Genomic DNA, 19,545 nt, shown 5'->3' on the forward strand with positions numbered 1-19,545 from the left:
TATACTGAAGTTAGACAGCCTTGAATATTATGTTGCTATATCTCTCTGTCCTCCGTTTTTAGGGCCTGGAAAGGGAGAATAGCTTCATAATGTCCTCTCACAAAGTAACCTGCCCTATCCAGAGTAGCCTACTCTCTTCTCTGACAACTGGAAGTGCTAGCTAATCCTTTCACCCTCTTCCATGGCTGCTAGCTAACTTACCTACCGACATTACAAATGCATTTGGAGTTAAAAAGATAAATACATCAAATTAGCTAACTAAACTCAGCAAAAAAAAGAAACAACCTCTTACTGTCAACTGCATTTATTTTCAGCAAATAAATTGTATGAACAATGCAGATACCTCACACAGCCAACATCAGATAATATTTAATCATATATATGGTAATGGCTATAATGTAAAAACACAGATTCCCACAATATCGATGTTGGCTGTGTGAGGTATCTGCATTTGTGCACTTGAGCATCCTCATGAGATTAAACAACTGCTTGCTACATCTACTTGCCTGTTTGTGTGTGTGACAAGAACTGAGTAACATGGTGTGACCTGCATGTTGCAAAACTGTAGATAACAGCCCAGCAGATGGTGTGACTTGCTGTATCTTACAAAGTTGTGGTTAATCAGGTATAGGGAGGGGTGGTCATCACAAGGTTTAACTGAGATGGAAAAATACTGAACAACACAATAGCAGGAACTGAGCAACTGTTATAACTAGGCTGCGATACCAGAACAGTAAGAATCTATACATCGACGGAGGGAGGACTCCAAGAAGCGCCAAGAGGCAGGGACCAGCCTGAGCACCTGCGATAGGCTGAGCAAGTCTAAACCACGCTCAGCCTCTACTGTGATAGGCCAACAGACGGGTTGGAACTATGTCTATCACAGTATAAGAACAGCTGTTTACGTACATCCTGTCAGTTCCCTGTTCTGCCCTTCATGGTATTACAGCGAGCCCGTATATACGAAAGTTGCATTTGCCATTTATTGCTTAGCTAATAAAAGTACATAGAGTACAATCAGTGACTCAGTGTTATAACTTGTTCTGATACCAGATTCGAATTGACGCAACCCTAACAGTATTAATGCTCGTTCACGAGCACACAGTTTTAAGACAGGTCTGATTTATAATGGGAAACGTGTATATATGACAAGCTCCATGTTTATGAATCTCAATATTTTTATACATATGCAGACTTTTCAGAAATGGCGCACGGGTAACTTTATTGTGAAATGTACCCAATGTTTAGAAATCAGACCCCTGGTGTGGGGTGTTGTAGCTCTAATGCCAGGGGTGTCTACGGCATGCTGTAGACTGGGGGGTACAGCAGGGGGATGTTGTGTACAATTTTGCAGGGACCTCATTTATAAAACATGCGCATGTATAAAATATACCCTAAAATAAGAGTTTGGCACTTCTCTTACTAACGTTGGCATTATAAAAATCACTTTCCTGCAACCTCTTTTAGACCACGGATACGCACATCTGCTAGTTGTTGAAATATTGCATTGCAAGCTGGCAAGTAAGTATTTTGAGAAAATGGGGGATATGATGAAAAACTTATTCTTAAAAAAGAAACAAACGTGAAAACATATTAAGAAGAATGCAGCCATTTGTTAGAAGAGCGAAAATATGTAGGTTTTTTTATATGAAATTCTTAGACATCTTTTTCCTTTTTCATAACCATTACAGAATGAATTCCTCACCTTGTCTGGCCGTGATGGGTTCATATTCCCGAAGGAGCCATACAACAAATGTTCATGTGCATCTCTCATTTAATTGGACCTAGTAGCCTAGCAAATAGGTATGCTTTATGTATTTCAATGTTTACAATATCATAGCAGTGTGGTTTATAACAACAGGATACAGTCAAATTTAACAGTTGATGTTTTACATTGAAGTAGTACATTAGTAAGCTACTGTAAGTACCGTATTTGATTTGTTTTGCTAGCCTGCCTTAGACAATGTGTCAGAATTTGCGGGCAGTCCATCATATTTAGGTTGGTGGAAAAGTCGATGCAAAACATTGTTGAATTCAAAATGTTCTGCTGACAGGTCCACAACAATTTGCCATTGTTTTCTCTTTCAGAAACGGAGAGTCATTTTCCACATACAGCATAAATTACTGCTAAAGATTAAAACATTCTGCCAACACCATAAATAGACCGGTAGCTTATATAAACATTTGACAGTATGGGTAGGCTACAGTATTGTTGTATGACAGGAGTGCATTTTGTATCAAATGTAAGCAACATTTATAAATGAGACCCCAGGAGAGGGAGAGTGGCAGCATCTGGTTTCTGTTGAAGGATGCTGCCTTGAACCCCTCAGTGTCCATGTGCCCACTGACAGAGAGAAAGGCTCCCTTGTTTTGGGTTTACATAGCTGAATTTAGATGGTCTAATGATAACGAATTAATCCCTTGTCCGATGACAAAGAGGAAGACCTTTCCAGAGAGGCCAAAAATGATAACGTGTCCTGGTCTTTGAGTCAGAAAGTGACTCAGCCAAATCTATCTTTGGGCTTGGACCCTTTTTCACCTTTTAACCTAGAAACCTAGGTAAATAGAAGACAGGGGAACCTAAAGAAAAGTAATCAGGGAGTAGAATGAAAGAGTTTGGGGTAGACAAAGACACTGAGCAAACCTATGAACCACTCCCTTGGCCCAGTGTGTTAAGCTCTGGCACTTTGAAGGCCAAAGGAGAAGGCAAACATACAGAAACACACCTGCCCAAACAAGGACCATCACCAGAGAGTGTGTGGACACACCGTGAATGATGGGTAATTTGTTTTCAGGCACAGATGATCAGAGAGGCAAGTGGATTGAAGGGTTTTACCTAGCTGGCTTTATAGGCTTGTGGGTAATCCTCAAAAAGGGTTTTTGTTTTTGAGATACCCTTATCCGAGGTACAACAAAGCACCAACATGTATTTCCGTATCTCTAAGGTCTCCCATATATGAAATGGATTTTACTGCAAAACTGGTTAAATTGTTAGATATTGTGACACACCCCCTTAGCTCAAACATTGTGTGGGGGGTTCACACGACAAACAATCTGATCTTCCCTGTTTTCAATTTGCATAACCATTTTGGTTTGCTTCCTGTCATTAAGTTTGGTGTTGGTTTGTCATTGTTTGCCTCTTAGTGGGAAAATGTTGTGGGCGCTCATGGTGGGTGTCTTTTATGACCCAGTTGTTGTTGCTATGCAATTTTCAATGAAAGGTGTCTTTTAGAACCCCTCCTGAAACCCCACCTGTTTCGTTTTGGTTGTTGTCAGTGTCTCTTGTTTCGTTCCCTCTTCTGTTTGAGAGACATTTGGGGTTTTGTTGTTGGGGAACATAACACAAGGCAAAAACTAAAGGGGGTGGATGGGTGAGCATATATCGAATCTCATCACGGACAACTTTTAGATTTTAGATAATTAGCAACTTTACATATTTACTACTTTTTAGCTACTTTGCAACTACTTAGCATGTTAGCTAACCCTTCCCTAACCTTAACATAACTCCTAAACTTCAGTCTAACCCCTAGCCTTGCTAACTAACGTTGGTGGTCACAATTCTTACCATGGAGCTGCCCAAAATCACAGCTGGCGAGAAGGATGAGGAAATCAGCCCACTCTCACGCTTCACAGGATTCGGAGAACACTTCATGGACGGGCCTGTTGCTCCCAGCGCCTGGTTCAGGCTTCCGACAAATGGAGAAACCCCGCTGGATCCAGAGAAGGGACGGAAGGTTGCCAACATTGACTTTAAAATCGTAGCAGGCAGTTTGAAAAACAAGTTTGGTTTTCGTATTTAATGAATTGCGGTTTTGTTTTAATAAAAATAACTGAGTCTTTCCAGCATAAAGAGTTCAGCTGTCTAGCCAGATCATGCTAGATTTCACATGCTCGAAGTTATGACTGCAACTGCTCTATTTTGTGTTCTGTCCTCTGGGACTTCAGTATCAAGTATGTTCATTGCTTGTTTACTGCGTCGCAATTCAGTTTTCCCAGAAGAAAACACAGCAAGCTCTAGAATCAACATTCTAAAGACAAAAAATCTCTGCTACTGAGAGATTTGACGAGGGAGTTGATGAAATAATGCAGCAATCCTAAAACACACAAAGGAAATCCTTGCATACAGTGTAAAAATTCACTTTGGGGGCTGGGTCCACTTACACATGTCACAGGAATTACACCTCTCCAATGTCAATACCATCCTGAATCTCCCAGAATTGTCCTTGATAGGCCCATTCCACCATCAGTCTTCCCTTGCGGAAGTAACTAGAGACAGAAGGCAATGCACGCCAGCCGCATGTCAGGATGCCATTCAACAGCCAAACTTGCTGTATGTGATCGTTTATGGTGGCTTGGGATTGACTGAAGAGATAGTGGTCTTTGTGCACCACACTTGATCAGCTCCACCTCCTCTGCAACCCTTTAACTGTCAATCAAAGCCCAGGGATCATAATCAAATGTATATGTGTGTGGAGCTGTGCTATGTTCCTCACAACCAACGGGTCTTAGTCAAACCTTTTAACTTGGGGCCCCCCCTTCCAGCATTGGGGAATATCCAACGCCCCACACCTATTTCCATGGGCACAAGCACCGTTCATGACACGAACTGTTCACATCCCTCTTGTTGGTGGAGAGCATTTTGCAGGTTGAAAGCTTATTTCCTGCAATTACACACATTTTGTCATGGGGTGCAAAGAAAATGTTGCAGTTTTTAAAGAAACATTTCGCCATGTCTAATGTGTATGAATTTGATATTTGAGTGACAATTACAACAATATATATTGGTGAAGACAATAAAACTATTAAATAATGCATATGGAATCATGTAGTAACCACAAAAGTGTAAATCAAATCAAAATATATTTTATATTTGAGTTCCCACCCTTTGCCTCCCACCCTTTGCTTTATTGGCATTATTGGCATTCTCTCAACAAGCTTCATGAGGTAGTCACCTGGAATACATTTCAAATAACAGGTGTGCCTTGTTAAAAGTTAATTTGTGGAATTTCTTTCCTTAATACGTTTGAAGCAATCAGTTGTGTTGTGACAAGGCAGTTGGGTATACATAAGATAGCCCTATTTGGTAAAATACCAAGTCCATATTATGGCAAGAAAAGCTCAAATAATAAGCAAAGAGAAAAGATAGTCCATCATTACTTTAAGACATAAAGGTCAGTCAATCCAGAAAATGTCAATAACTTTGAGTTACCTCTGCTGCAGAGGATACATTCATTAGAGTTAACTGCACTTGAGAATGCAACCCAGATAAATGCTTCACAGAGTTCAAGTAACAGACACATCAACTGTTCAGAGGACATTGAATTAAGCCTTCAGGGTCAAATTGTTGCAAAGAAACCACTACTAAATTACACCAGTAATAAGAAGAGACTTGCTTGGGCCATTTAACACGAGCGATGGACATTAGACCGGTGGAAATATGTCCTTTGGTCTGATGAGCCCAAATGTTTGATTTTTGGTTCCAACTTTTGTGTGTTTGTGAGATGCAGACTAGGTGAACGGATGATCTCTGCATGCGTGGTTCCCACCGTGAAGCATGGAGGAGGAGGTGTGATGGTGTGGGGTTGAATTGCTGGTGACGCTGTCTGTGATTTATTTAGAATTCAAGGCACACTTAACCAGCATGGTGACTACAGCATTCTGCAGCGATACGCCATCCCATCTGGTTTGCGCTTAGTGGGACTATCATTTGTTTTTCAACAGGACAATGACCCAAAACACACCTCCAGGCTGTGTAAGGGCTATTTGCCAAAGAAGTAGAGTGATGGATTGTTGCATGAGAAGACCTGACCTCCACAATCAAATACTTATGTCATGCAATAAAATGCAAATGAATTACTTAAAAATCATACAATGTGATTTTCTGGATTTTTGTTTAAGATTCCGTCTCTCACAGTTGAAGTGTACCTATGATAAAAATTACAGTCCTCTGCTTGCTTTGTAAGCAGGAAAACCTGCAAAATCGGCAGTGTATCAAATACTTGTTCTCCCCACTGTATATATATAAATGTGTGTGTCTATATATTATTTTTTTCAGTAGGGCAAAAAAGTATTTAGTCAGCCACCAATTGTGCAAGTTCTCCCACTTTAAAAGATGAGAGAGGCCTGTAATTTTCATCATTGGTACACTTAAACGATGGATAAAATGAGAAAAAAAATCCAGAAAATCACATTGTAGGATTTTTAATGAGAGAAGTTTGGGAGAATGTCATATGGTCAGATGAAAGCAAAATATAACTTTTTGGTAAAACCTCAACTCGTCGTGTTTGGAGGACATAAAATAGCATCAAATAGTCCCCGCGATATGCAACTTTTCAGGGAAGTCAGGAACCAATACACGCAGTCAGTTAGGAAAGCAAAGGCGAGCTTTTTGAATCAGAAATTTGCATCCTGTAGCTCTAACTTCAAAAAGTTTTGGGGCACTGTAAAGTCCATGGAGAATAAGAGCACCTCCTCCCAGCTGCCCACTGCACTGATGCTAGGAAACATTGTCACCATCAAGAATTTCAATAAGCATTTCTCTATGGCTGGCCATGCTTTCCTCCTGGCTACCCCAACCGACAGCTTCGCAACCCCAGCTACGTACTTGTCCAAGCCTCCCCAGCTTCTCCTTCACCCAAATCCAGATAGCAGATGTTCTGAAAGAGCTGCAAAACCTGGAACCGTACAAATCAGCTGGGCTAGACAATCTGGACCCTCTCTTTCTAAAATTATCTGCCGCCATTTTTGCAACCCCTATTACCAGTCATTTCAACCTCTTTCGTAACATCCGAGATTCCTAATGCTGCCCCCTCTTCAAAGGGGGTGACACTCTAGACCCAAACTGTTTCAGGCCTATATCCATCCTGCCCTGCCTTTCTAAGGTCTTCAAAAGTCAAGTCAACAAATAGAACACTGACCATTTCGAATCCAACCGTACCTTCTGCGCTGTGCAATCCAGTTTCCGAGCTGGTCACAGGTGCACCTCAGCCACTCTCAAGGTACTAAACAATATCATAACCACCATCGATAAAAGACAGTACTGTGCAGCCTTATTCATCTGATCTGGCCAAGGCTTTTGACTCTGTCAATCACTGTATTCTTATCGGCAGACTCAACAGCCTTGGTTTCTCAAATGATTGCCTCGCCTGGTTCACCAACTACTTCTCAGATAGATTTCAGTGTGTCAAATTGGATGGCCTGTTGTCCGGACCTCTGGCAGTCTCTATGGGGGTGCCACACTGTTCAATTCTCGGGCCGACTCTTTTCTCTGTACACATCAACGATGTCGTTCTTGCTGTGGGTGAATCCTTGATCCACCTCTATGCAGACGACACCATTCTGTATACATCTGGCCCTTCTTTGGACACTGTGTTAACTAACCTCCAAACGAGCTTCAATGTCATACAACACTCCTACCGTGACCTCCTACTGCTCTTAAAAGGTAGTAAAACTAAATGAATGCTCTTCCACCTATCGCATTCCGCACCCGCCCGCCTGACTAGCATCATTACTCTGGATGGTTCTGACTTAAAATATGTGGACAAATACCTAGGTGTCTGGCTAGATTGTAAACTCTACTTCCAGACTCAAATTAAACATCTCCAAAATGAAATCTAGAATTGGCTTCCGATTTCGCAACAAAGCCTCCTACACTCATGCTGCCAAACATACCCTCGTAAAACTGACTATCCTACCGATCCTCGACTTCGGCGATGTAATTTACAAAATAGCCTACAACTCTACTCAGCAAACTGAATGCAGTCTATCACAGTGCCATCCGTTTTGTCACCAAAGCCCCATATACCACCCACCACTGCGACCTGTATGCTCTCGTCGGCTGGTGCTCGCTACATATTCATCGCCAGACCCACTGGCTACAGGTCATCTATAAGTCTTTGCTTGGTAAAGCTCCACCATATCTCAGCTCACTGGTCACCATAACAACACCCACCCGTAGCACGCGCTCCAGCAGGTATATCTCACTGGTCATCCCCAAAGCCATCACCCCAAAGACAATGACTGGAACGAATTGCAAAAATCCCTGAAGTTGGAGACTTATATCTCACTCACTAACTTTAAGCATCAGCTATCTGAGCAGCTTACCGATCGCTGCAGCTGTACACAGCCCATCTGTAAATAACCTATCTAACTTCCTACCTCATCCCCATATTGTTTTTATTTATTTGTTTATTTTTTTTGTTGCTCTTTTGCACACCAGTATTTCATCATCTGCACATCTATCACTCCAGCGTTCATTTGCTAAATTGTAATTACTTCACTACTATGGCCTATTTATTGCCTTACCTCCTTACGCCATTTGCACACACTGTATATATACTTTTTCTATTGTGTTATTGACTGTACATGTCTTTATTCCATGTTTAACTCTGTGTTGTTGTTTGTGTCTGTAACGCCCGGGGTGTAGTGGAGGAAGAAGTCAGGCGCTGGAAGCAGAGAGTTCAGGGTAGCGTTACTTTTAATGCACGACAACGGTAAACAGACGCCAACCCAAACAATTGCCCCTAACACGGGGAACTTAAACAGTCCAGCAAAATACAAACCTTCGGACAACCGTGACCTACAGCCGTGTACACACGTACACATAAATAATCCCGAACTACCAGCAGGCAGGACGGCTGGTAAATAAAGCCTAACCAATTATCCTAAACTAAACACAGGTGCAACTAATAAACAGAAAAGGGGGAAAAGGGATCAGTGGCAGCTAGTAGGCCGGTGACGACGACCGCCGAGCGCCACCTGAACAGGAAGGGGAGCCACCTTCGGTAGGGATCGTGACATTGTCGTACTGCTTTGCTTTATCTTGGCCAGGACGCAGTTGTAAATGAGAACTTGGTCTCAACTGGCCTACCTGGTTAAATAGGTGATTTTTTTTTTTTAACTCCTCCGAAGGCGCGGTTATGGGCCGCTGAAACAGTAACAGTCTCACTGTTAGTGGAATAATCTCTCAGTACCCTCTCTCTTTCTCCAACTCTCTCTCAGTGCTCCACTTACATTAGCATTTAATGATTCTGATATGAGATGAGGATATGAGCGAAGCAGCAATTGAGGTGACCCCTGTACAATAGACTCGGCCCATCCTGAGCAACTGACCAATGGAGAAGAGACCATATCGCTCAACAGTGGATAATGACCTTGGATGATGACCACACCTTTCCATATAAAGGACACATATGGAATGAACATGGATCTTTATTCTGTTAACCCAAAGGTTATTATACCATTTTAATGCTAAACCAAGGATACATACTAGGGATGCACAATATGTTGGAATCGGACGATATTAGCTAAAAATGCCAACGCCGGAATCAGCCGATGTCTACTTTAACGCCGATGTGCAAAACTGATGTCAAAGTTGACTTGCATACCTATATAACGTAGGTACATGATGTAATGAAGCCACGTACAATTTTGCACTACACGTGCAACACAGCATTCCAAACCTAGCCACAATGTCTGCTGTGTGGATTGAGCAGTCAACAAGTCGAACAGTCATTTCAGCGAGACAACTCATAAGACGAAATCCATTAAAGCCAAGATAATGGAATTGATTGCCCTTGACAATGAACCGTTCTCTGTCGTGGGTGATGTTGGTTTTCGCCGAAAAAGATACAGTAGCACTGTCAAAGCTGTACAAAAAAGTCTGCAAACAAGCCACGAACGATGTGTTTACAATACTGCATTGGTAATAAAGCATAATTTGTTCAACCACAACTTCTGGGGTAACTAGTCAGCACCAATACAACCAGCCTGAAAACAATGACCAGTAGAAACTGCAGTAATTTTCATGTTTCTTAGCAATGATATAGGAATCCTTGTGAGTACAGTGCCTTGCAAAAGTATTCATCCCCCTTATTAACGTCCATCCCCCACATGCTTAGTTAACTAGGGTATGTGGGATGCTAGCATCCCATCTGGCCAACATCCAGTGAGATTGCAGAGCGCCAAATACAGAAATACTCATTATAAAATTTCAGAAAACAAAACATATTTTACATAGGTTTAAAGATGAACATCTTGTGAATCCAACCACGGTGTCAGATTTAAAAAATGCTTTACGGCAAAATCATACCTTGCAATTATTTGAGAATATAGCACAGTTGACAAATTATTGCAAACCGTAACCAGCCAAGCAGAAGCGTCACAAAACTCAGAAATAGAGATATAATTAATCTCTTACCTTTGATCTTCATATGGTGGCACTCAGAAGACATTCATTTACTCAATAAATGTTCCTTTTGTTCGAAAAAGTCTCTTTATATCCAAAAATATTGTTTTGTTTGCGCGTTTTCGTCAGTAATCCACAGGCTCAAACGCAGTCAAAACAGGCAGACAAAAAAAAATCTAAATTGTATCTGTAAAGTTCATAGAAACATGTCAAACGATGTTTATACACTGCTCAAAAAAATAAAGGGAACACTTAAACAACACAATGTAACTCCAAGTCAATCACACTTCTGTGAAATCAAACTGTCCACTTAGGAAGCAACACTGATTGTCAATAAATTTCACATGCTGTTGTGCAAATGGAATAGACAACAGGTGGAAATTATAGGCAATTAGCAAGACACCCCCAATAAAGGAGTGGTTCTGCAGGTGGTGACTACAGACCACTTCTCAGTTCCTATGCTTCCTGGCTGATGTTTTGGTCACTTTTGAATGCTGGTGGTGCTTTCACTCTAGTGGTAGCATGAGACGGAGTCTATAACCCACACAAGTGGCTCAGGTAGTGCAGCTCATCCAGGATGGCACATCAATGCGAGCTGTGGCAAGAAGGTTCGCTGTGTCTGTCAGCGTAGTGTCCAGAGCATAGAGGCGCTACCAGGAGACAGGCCAGTTCATCAGGAGACGTGGAGGAGGCCGTAGGAGGGCAACAACCCAGCAGCAGGACCGCTACCTCCGCCTTTATGCAAGGAGGAGCAGGAGGAGCACTGCCAGAGCCCTGCAAAATGACCTCCAGCAGGCCACAAATGTGCATGTGTCTGCTCAAACGGTCAGAAGCAGACTCCATGAGGGTGGTGTGAGGGCCCGACATCCACAGGTGGGGGTTGTGCTTACAGCCCAATACCGTGCAGGACGTTTGGCATTTGCCAGAGAACACCAAGATTGGCAAATTCGCCACTGGCGCCCTGTGCTCTTCACAGATGAAAGCAGGTTCACACTGAGCACATGTGACAGACGTGACAGTCTGGAGACGCCGTGGAGAACGTTCTGCTGCCGGCAACATCCTCCAGCATGACCGGTTTGGCGGTGGATCAGTCATGGTGTGGGGTGGCATTTATTTGGTGCTCCATGTGCTCGCCAGTGGTAGCCTGACTGCCATTAGGTACCGAGATGTGATCCTTAGACCCCTTGTGAGACCATATGCTGGTGCGGTTGGCCCTGGGTTACTCCTAATGCAAGACAATGCTAGAGCTCATGTGGCTGGAGTGTGTTAGCAGTTCCTGCAAGAGGAAGGCATTGATGCTATGGACTGGCCCGCCCGTTCCCCAGACCTGAATCCAATTGAGCACATCTGGGACATCATGTCTCGCTCCATCCACCAACGCCACGTTGTCCAGCTAGGGAGAATACTGCCCCCTTTGGAGGAATTGCGTGCCCATAGTAAACTGAAAATAAAATCTGTCCAAAATTGCTAATATATGCATATAATAATTATTATTGGATAGAAAACATCCTAAAGCTTCTAAAACCGTTGGAATTATGTCTGTAAGTATAGCAGAACCCACAGGGCAGGCATTCTTCCAAACTAGTTTTGGGATCATGAAAGTTGGGGCAACTTTGACGTGATCGCCCCCACCCTTCCCAACCAGCTATGGATCTGAGGACATTTTGGGTGCATTTCAGCTGATATTTTTAGCAGATGCTAATACAAAGACACAAGACTTGAAACCAAACTATGTTTTGGGTAAGTATGAACCCTTCCAGTACATTCTGAACGAAGACCATCAAAGGTAAGGGAATATTTATGCTGAAATTGTGTGTTTCTGTTGACTCCAACATAGCGGAGAAATATTGCTTATGTCTGAGCGCCGTCTCAGAATATTGGATAGTGAGCGATTTCTGTAACGTTAAAAATAAATGTAACAAAGCGATTGCATTAAGAAGCAGTGTATCTTTCTAACTATATGTAGAACATGTATATTTAGTCAAAGTTTATGATGTCTATTTACGTTATCTTGCGGCGCTATCTATATATTCTGCAGATATTTTTCAGTATTTTCTGAACATGAATTCAATGTAAATGGACATTTATGGATATAAATGGCATATTATTGAAACATTTTTTTTACTGTGTAACATGTCCTATTACTGTCATCTGATGAAGATTTTCAAAAGGTTAGTGAATGATTTATTTTTTAATCCTGATTTTATATTTTCTGGGACAAAATGGCTGCATCTTGTCTTCGTTTCGGTGGTGGTCTGATATAAATATGTGGTGTGTTTTCGCCGTAAAACATTTAAAAAATCTGACATGCTGGGTAGATGAACAAGGTGTTTATCTTTCATTTGAGGTATTGGACTTGTTAATGTGTGGAGGTTAAATATTTCTAAGAATATTTTTGCGTTCCATGCGCCACGTTCCAGCTGAACGTGGGAGGGGTCGTTCCCAAAAGGGAACCCTCACCCGTCATCAGGTAAAAAAATATCCTCTGATATTGTCCTGGTTTCCAGTGGTTTGCAGAAGAGGATGTCTTCCTTAATTGACCCCCCATAAACACAACTGACATATACCAGGAGCTGTGTCAGGCCCGCCACGTCTGTTGACGTGGTTTTTGCCCTAGCACTACACAGCTGATTCAAATAATCAAAGCTTGACGATGAGTTGTTTATTTGAATCAACTGTGTAGTGCTAGCTCAAAAACCAAAAAGTGCACCCAGGACCAATTTTGGGAAACTCTTGTGTTAGAATCACATTTGGCAGCGATTACAGCTTTGAGAGTCTTTCTGGGTAAATATCTAAGAGCTTTTCACACATGAATTTTGCAACATTTGCCTATTATTCTTTAAATAATTATTCAAGCTCTGTCAAATAGGTTGTTGACCATTGCAAGACAACCATTTTCAGGTCTTGCCACAGATTTTCAAGCAGATTTAAGTCAAAACTGTAACTCGGCCACTCAGCAACATTCAAAGTATTTTTTTGTAAGCAACTCCAGTGTAGATTTGGCCTTGTGTTTTAGGTTATTGTCCTGCTGAAAGGTGAATTCATCTCCCAGTGTCTGGTGGAAAGCAGACTGAACCAGGTTTTTCTCTAGGATTTCACCTGTGCTTAGCTACATTCAATTTATTTTTTATCCTTAAAAACTTCCAGTCCTTAACGATTACAAGCATATCCATAATAAGATGCAGCCACCACTATGCTAGAAAAAAATGAAGCGTGGTACTGAGTAATATGTTGCATTGGATTTGCCCCAAACATAACACTTTGTATTCAGGACAAAAAGCAAGTTGCTTCGCCCCAGTTTTAGCAGTATTACTTTAGTGCCTTGATGTATGTTTTGGAATATTTGTATTCTGTACAAGCTTCCTTCTTTTAACTTTGTCAATTAGGTTAGTATTGTGGAGTACATGCAATGTTGCTCCATCCTCAGTTCTCTCCTAACACAGCCATTAAACTCTGTAACTGTTTTAAAGTCACCGTTGGTCTCATGGTGAAATCCCTGAGTGGTGTCCTTCCTCTCCGGCAACTGAGTTAGGAAGGGCGCCTGTATCTTTGTAGTGACTGGGTTTAGTAATACCTTCACCATGCTCAAAGGGATGTCCAATGTCTGAGATAAAATAGTCGTAAAAAAATCCAGTGTTTGAAGGATAAATGGGCACGGTTTGTCGGACCTCGACTTCATCTCGGGCCTAACAACACCCGTGCCAATATATCCTCAACACTGGCTTCTCGGGCATTATCACTTAATTGTAAATGTTGGGTCCAGAGATGAGGCACTCGTTCAGAAATCATGTTAAACACTTATTACTCACAGAGTGAGTCCATGCAATTTATGTGACTTGTTAAGCAAACTTTAAATCCTAAACGTATTTAGGCTTGCCATAACAAAGGGGTAGAATACTTGTTTTTCATTTAATTTATTTATAAAAATGTTGAAAACATAATTCACATAATACTTCGACATTATGGGGTCCAGTGATAACATCCATTACAAATTCAGGCTGTAACACAAAGGGTTGGAATAGGCTGTGGCAGTCACGAAATTTCATCAGACGGTTATTGTCAAGCAAATAACTGTCTGTCTCACAGTAATTGACATTAATTAACATACAGTTGAAGTCGGAGTCATTTTTACTCATTTTTCAACCACTCCACAAATGTCTTGTTAACAAACTATAATTTTGGCAAGTCGGCTAGGACATCTACGTTGTGCATGACACAAGTAATTTTTCCTTTCCAACAATTGTTTACAGGCAGATTATTTCACTTTTAATTCACTGTATCACAATTCCAGTGGGTCAGAAGTTTACAAACACTAAGTTGACTGTGCCTTTTAACAGCTTGGAAAATCAGCCAAGACCCCAGAATTTTTTTTGGTGCAGGTCTGGTCCATCTTGGGAGCAATTTCCAAATGCCTGAAGGTACCACATTCATCTGTACAAACAATAGTATGCAAGTATAAACACCATGGGACCACGCAGCTACATGGGTACAAAAATCATACTTTTTAGAAAAATGTCCTCTGGTCTGATGAAACAAAAATGGAACTGTTTGGCCATAATGACCATTGTTATGTTTGAAGGAAAAAGGGGGAGGCTTGCAAGCCGAAGAACACCATCCCAACCGTGAAGCTCGGGTGTGACAGCATCATGTTGTGGGGGTGCTTTGATGCAGAAGGGACTGGTGCACTTCACAAAAGTAGATGGCAACATGAGGGAGGAAATTATGTGGATATATTGAAGCAACATCTCAAGACATCAGTTGCAAATGGGTCTTCCAAATGGACAATGACCCCAAGCATACTTCCAAAGTTGCGGCAAAATGGCTTTAGGACAACAAAGTCAAGGTACTGGAGTGGCCATCACAAAGCCCTGACCTCAATCCCATTGAATATTTGTGGGCAGAACTGAAAAAGCGTGTGCGAACAAGGAGGCCTACAAACCTAACTCAATTACACCATCTCTGTCAGGAGGAATGGGCCAGAATTCACCAAACTTATTGTGGGAAGCTTGTGGAAGGCTAGCCGAAACGTTTGACCCAGGCTAAGCAATTTAAAGGCAATGTTACCAAATACAAATTGAGTGTATGTAAACTTCTGACCCACTGGAAATGTGATGAAAGAAATTAAATGTGAAATAAATCATACTTGCTATTATTAATCTGACATTTCACATTCTTAAAATAAAGTGGTGATCCTAACTGACCTAAAACAGGGAATTTTTGCTAGGATTAAATGTCAGGAATTGTGAAAAACTGAGTTTAAATGTATTTGGCTAAGGTGTATGTAATCTTCCTACTTCAGCTGTAATTCACAAATGATAAGCTAATTTTGTCACCCATCAGACTATTCTTAATTCAATATTGTGTGAACTGTTTTATTTAGAATGGACCATTATCATGCACCGGTCTCAAAATTGGGGCAGCAGGAAAAAAATACATGTAATTTATGCACTTAAATAGCGAATGGTTCATTTTCATGCCAGCCAGGTAGGCTATACTCCTGTTGTAAAGATAAGCAATGTGCTTAATATTATTAAAGTAAAAAATTCATATAGTAGGCCTAGCCTATAGAAAGATGATGGGAGCCTCCTCTTTTTAATAGGTCATTACTCTTTTTTCTCATGCAATTGTACAGTCTATAGAAATGTTGCGCAACATGAGCTCATAGGCTCTCATCAAGTGTTTGATTAGATTTTCGGTTAGAGGGACAATAGAGTACCAAGCAGTTAGCAAGTTTGGTAGGCTACTGATGACCATCAGCAGCATCAGAGCTTGGAGATGGCGAAATTACTGTGACTAAACGATCAAGTGGAATTTGACTGCCTTCATGACTCGTGACCGCCGGTGTGACGGCAATACAGTCACCACAACAGCCCTGGGTGTGAACACTTTCTGGAGGCATTGCATGTAAAATATTGCCTTAAAGCTGAGATCCACAAAAGTTGAAAGATCGCCCCACACTCTAACTAGTGCATGGTTAAAAACAACCCAATTTACGTTCTTTGGTAACCCAGCACTGGGTAAATATTGGACAGAACACACCCTGGGTTATTTTGACCCTGCCATGGTGGTGGCCTGAACAACCCAACATGGGATTACCCGAATATGGGTTCCTTTAATCATCAGTTGGGCATTTTTTACTTTCATGTTGGGCAGTGATGTAGTGGTAAAAAAAATAGGTGACCGCCGTTTGGGGTGAAATAATAAGTGACTCTCAAAAAACTTGAATGCTTTTTCACATGAAGTGGGTCATTTGCATTCACTTGCATTTACCTTCCACTCCACCACTGATAATGGTTTGATCTAGCAGCTGGGTCTTTTTGAATAAAAAAAGTACGTTGTACTATACAGGGCGCATTTGAAATATACAGTGCCTTGCGAAAGTATTCGGCCCCCTTGAACTTTGCGACCTTTTGCCACATTTCAGGCTTCAAACATAAAGATATAAAACTGTATTTTTTTGTGAAGAATCAACAACATGTGGGACACAATCATGAAGTAGAATTGGATATTGGATATTTCAAACTTTTTTAACAAATCAAAAACTGAAAAATTGGGCGTGCAAAATTATTCAGCCCCATTAAGTTAATACTTTGTAGCGCCACCTTTTGCTGCGATTACAGCTGTAAGTCGCTTGGGGAATGTCTCTATCAGTTCTGCACATCGAGAGACTGAAATTTTTTCCCATTCCTCCTTGCAAAACAGCTCGAGCTCAGTGAGGTTGGATGGAGAGCATTTGTGAACAGCAGTTTTCAGTTCTTTCCACAGATTCTCGATTGGATTCAGGTCTGGACTTTGACTTGGCCGTTCTAACACCTGGATATGTTTATTTTTGAACCATTGCATTGTAGATTTTGCTTTATGTTTTGGATCATTGTCTTGTTGGAAGACAAATCTCTTTTGCAGACTCCATCAGGTTTTCTTCCAGAATGGTCCTGTATTTGGCTCCATCCATCTTCCCATCAATTTTAACCATCTTCCCTGTCCCTGCTGAAGAAAAGCAGGCCCAAACCATGATGCTGCCACCACCATGTTTGACAGTGGGGATGGTGTGTTCAGGGTGACTTTTACGCCAAACATAACATTTTGCATTGTTGCCAAAAAGTTAAATTTTGGTTTCATCTGACCAGAGCACCTTCTTCCACATGTTTGGTGTGTCTCCCAGGTGGCTTGTGGCAAACTTTAAACAACACTTTTTATGGATATCTTTAAGAAATGGCTTTCTTCTTGCCACTCTTCCATAAAGGCCAGATTTGTGCAATATACGACTGATTGTTGTCCTATGGACAGAGTCTCCCACCTCAGCTGTAGATCTCTGCAGTTCATCCAGAGTGATAATGGGCCTCTTGGCTGCATCTCTGATCAGTCTTCTCCTTGTATGAGCTGAAAGTTTAGAGGGACGGCCAGGTCTTGGTAGATTTGCAGTGGTCTGATACTCCTTCCATTTCAATATTATCGCTTGCACAGTGCTCCTTGGGATGTTTAAAGCTTGGGAAATCTTTTTGTATCCAAATCCGGCTTTAAACTTCTTCACAACAGTATCTCGGACCTGCCTGGTGTGTTCCTTTTCTTCATGATGCTCTCTGCGCTTTTAACGGACCTCTGAGACTATCACAGTGCAGGTGCATTTATACGGAGACTTGATTACACACAGGTGGATTGTATTTATCATCATTAGTCATTTAGGTCAACATTGGATCATTCAGAGATCCTCACTGAACTTCTGGAGAGAGTTTGCTGCACTGAAAGTAAAGGGGCTGAATAATTTTGAACGCCCAATCTTTCAGTTTTTGATTTGTTAAAAAAGTTTGAAATATCCAATAAATGTCGTTCCACTTCATGATTGTGTCCCACTTGTTGCTGATTCTTCACAAAAAAATACAGTTTTATATCTTTATGTTTGAAGCCTGAAATGTGGCAAAAGGTCGCAAAGTTCAAGGGGGCCGAATACTTTCGCAAGGCACTGTATATGGCAGCTGCATTCTGGGTAGCATGCGGTTCTGTATGGTTTCTGATGTACATAAGAACATCAGTTATATACATTGTAACCTAAACCATTGTGACCTAAACCACGACATGGGTCCCATTATACCTGGCAACAACCAAACACTGCATTCCACTGTAAGTGTTGTGCCCCTGAAAAAGGGGAGAAATAATCACGTGAGTGATACGGTATCATTTCCTCAATAATAACTTTTAGTGCAATCATTTTACAAAAGTAACACATTTTACAGAACAACAGATCTACAGGAAATAGATACTTTAGGGTACAAGGCTTATTCAAGTCACAACAGTATACACTGTAATTCACTGAAACAGATACTAATTTCAAAATAACTGTCAAGCACAAAGCTTTAACTCAGTAAACCATAACTCAATTTATCAACAGGCAATAAAGTGTTTGAAAAAATCAGTTTTTGATTTGTTAAAAAAGTTTGAAATATCCAATAAATGTCGTCCCACTTCATGATTGTGTCCCACTTGTTGTTGATTCTTCACAAAAAAATACAGTTTTATATCTTTATGTTTGAAGCCTGAAATGTGGCAAAAGCTCGCAAAGTTCAAGGGGGCTGAATACTTTCGCAATGCACTGTATATATAAAAGAATTAATAATAAATATCATTAGATATTAACATTGTTTGGGTACTCTTGCGATATCGTCAGTTATTGGTATCATATGAGCTATTCCGTCCCTTTATAGGGGTGTTGAATACAGTCTTACACAAATGTAAAAATAAAACAATACAGAAGACATATTCTCTGACCACCTTACCCATATGTAGACCTGAGCCCATTCACATATTTTGAGCTGTTAGATTTTTAATTTGCTCCTCTCTGGAAGAGGAGACGAGAGGGCGTTTACTGAGGGAAATTGATGAGAAAATGTTATGCAATCTGTCGAGTGGACGAGCGCAAATGAAGTCAGCTCTCATGGGCAAAAAGGATACAGAATGAGAAAGTCTGGAAAATGTTTTAACTCGTTTCAGGGGTTGGGAGACAGCAATCTGTAGTTTCAATTCCCTTGTGGTAGCCTCATAAGATTAATTTAATATTTTTCCAAATAGATTGTTTCTATATGGTACGGTTTCATTTGATCTATTGTTCACTCGACCACATTAGGCTACCTTCCAAGAGCTTCACATTATCCAAACTTAGGATACATTTTTCAAAGAAAATGTGTTTTTGGCCATTATAAAATCTTTCAATATTGAACTATTTTGATGCCAGGTTAGGGATGGAAACACATTTTCTACATTATCTGCTACGCCTCAGTTGCTTTCACAAATTTGTGAAGTAACACTTAATTTATTCTCCCTATTCTTGGCAACACAACACATTGTTCCAGCAGCATACCACCCTG

The sequence above is a fragment of the Oncorhynchus mykiss genome, chromosome 4, assembly GCF_013265735.2.
Source record: "Oncorhynchus mykiss isolate Arlee chromosome 4, USDA_OmykA_1.1, whole genome shotgun sequence".
Classification (NCBI taxonomy): Eukaryota; Metazoa; Chordata; class Actinopteri; order Salmoniformes; family Salmonidae; genus Oncorhynchus; species Oncorhynchus mykiss.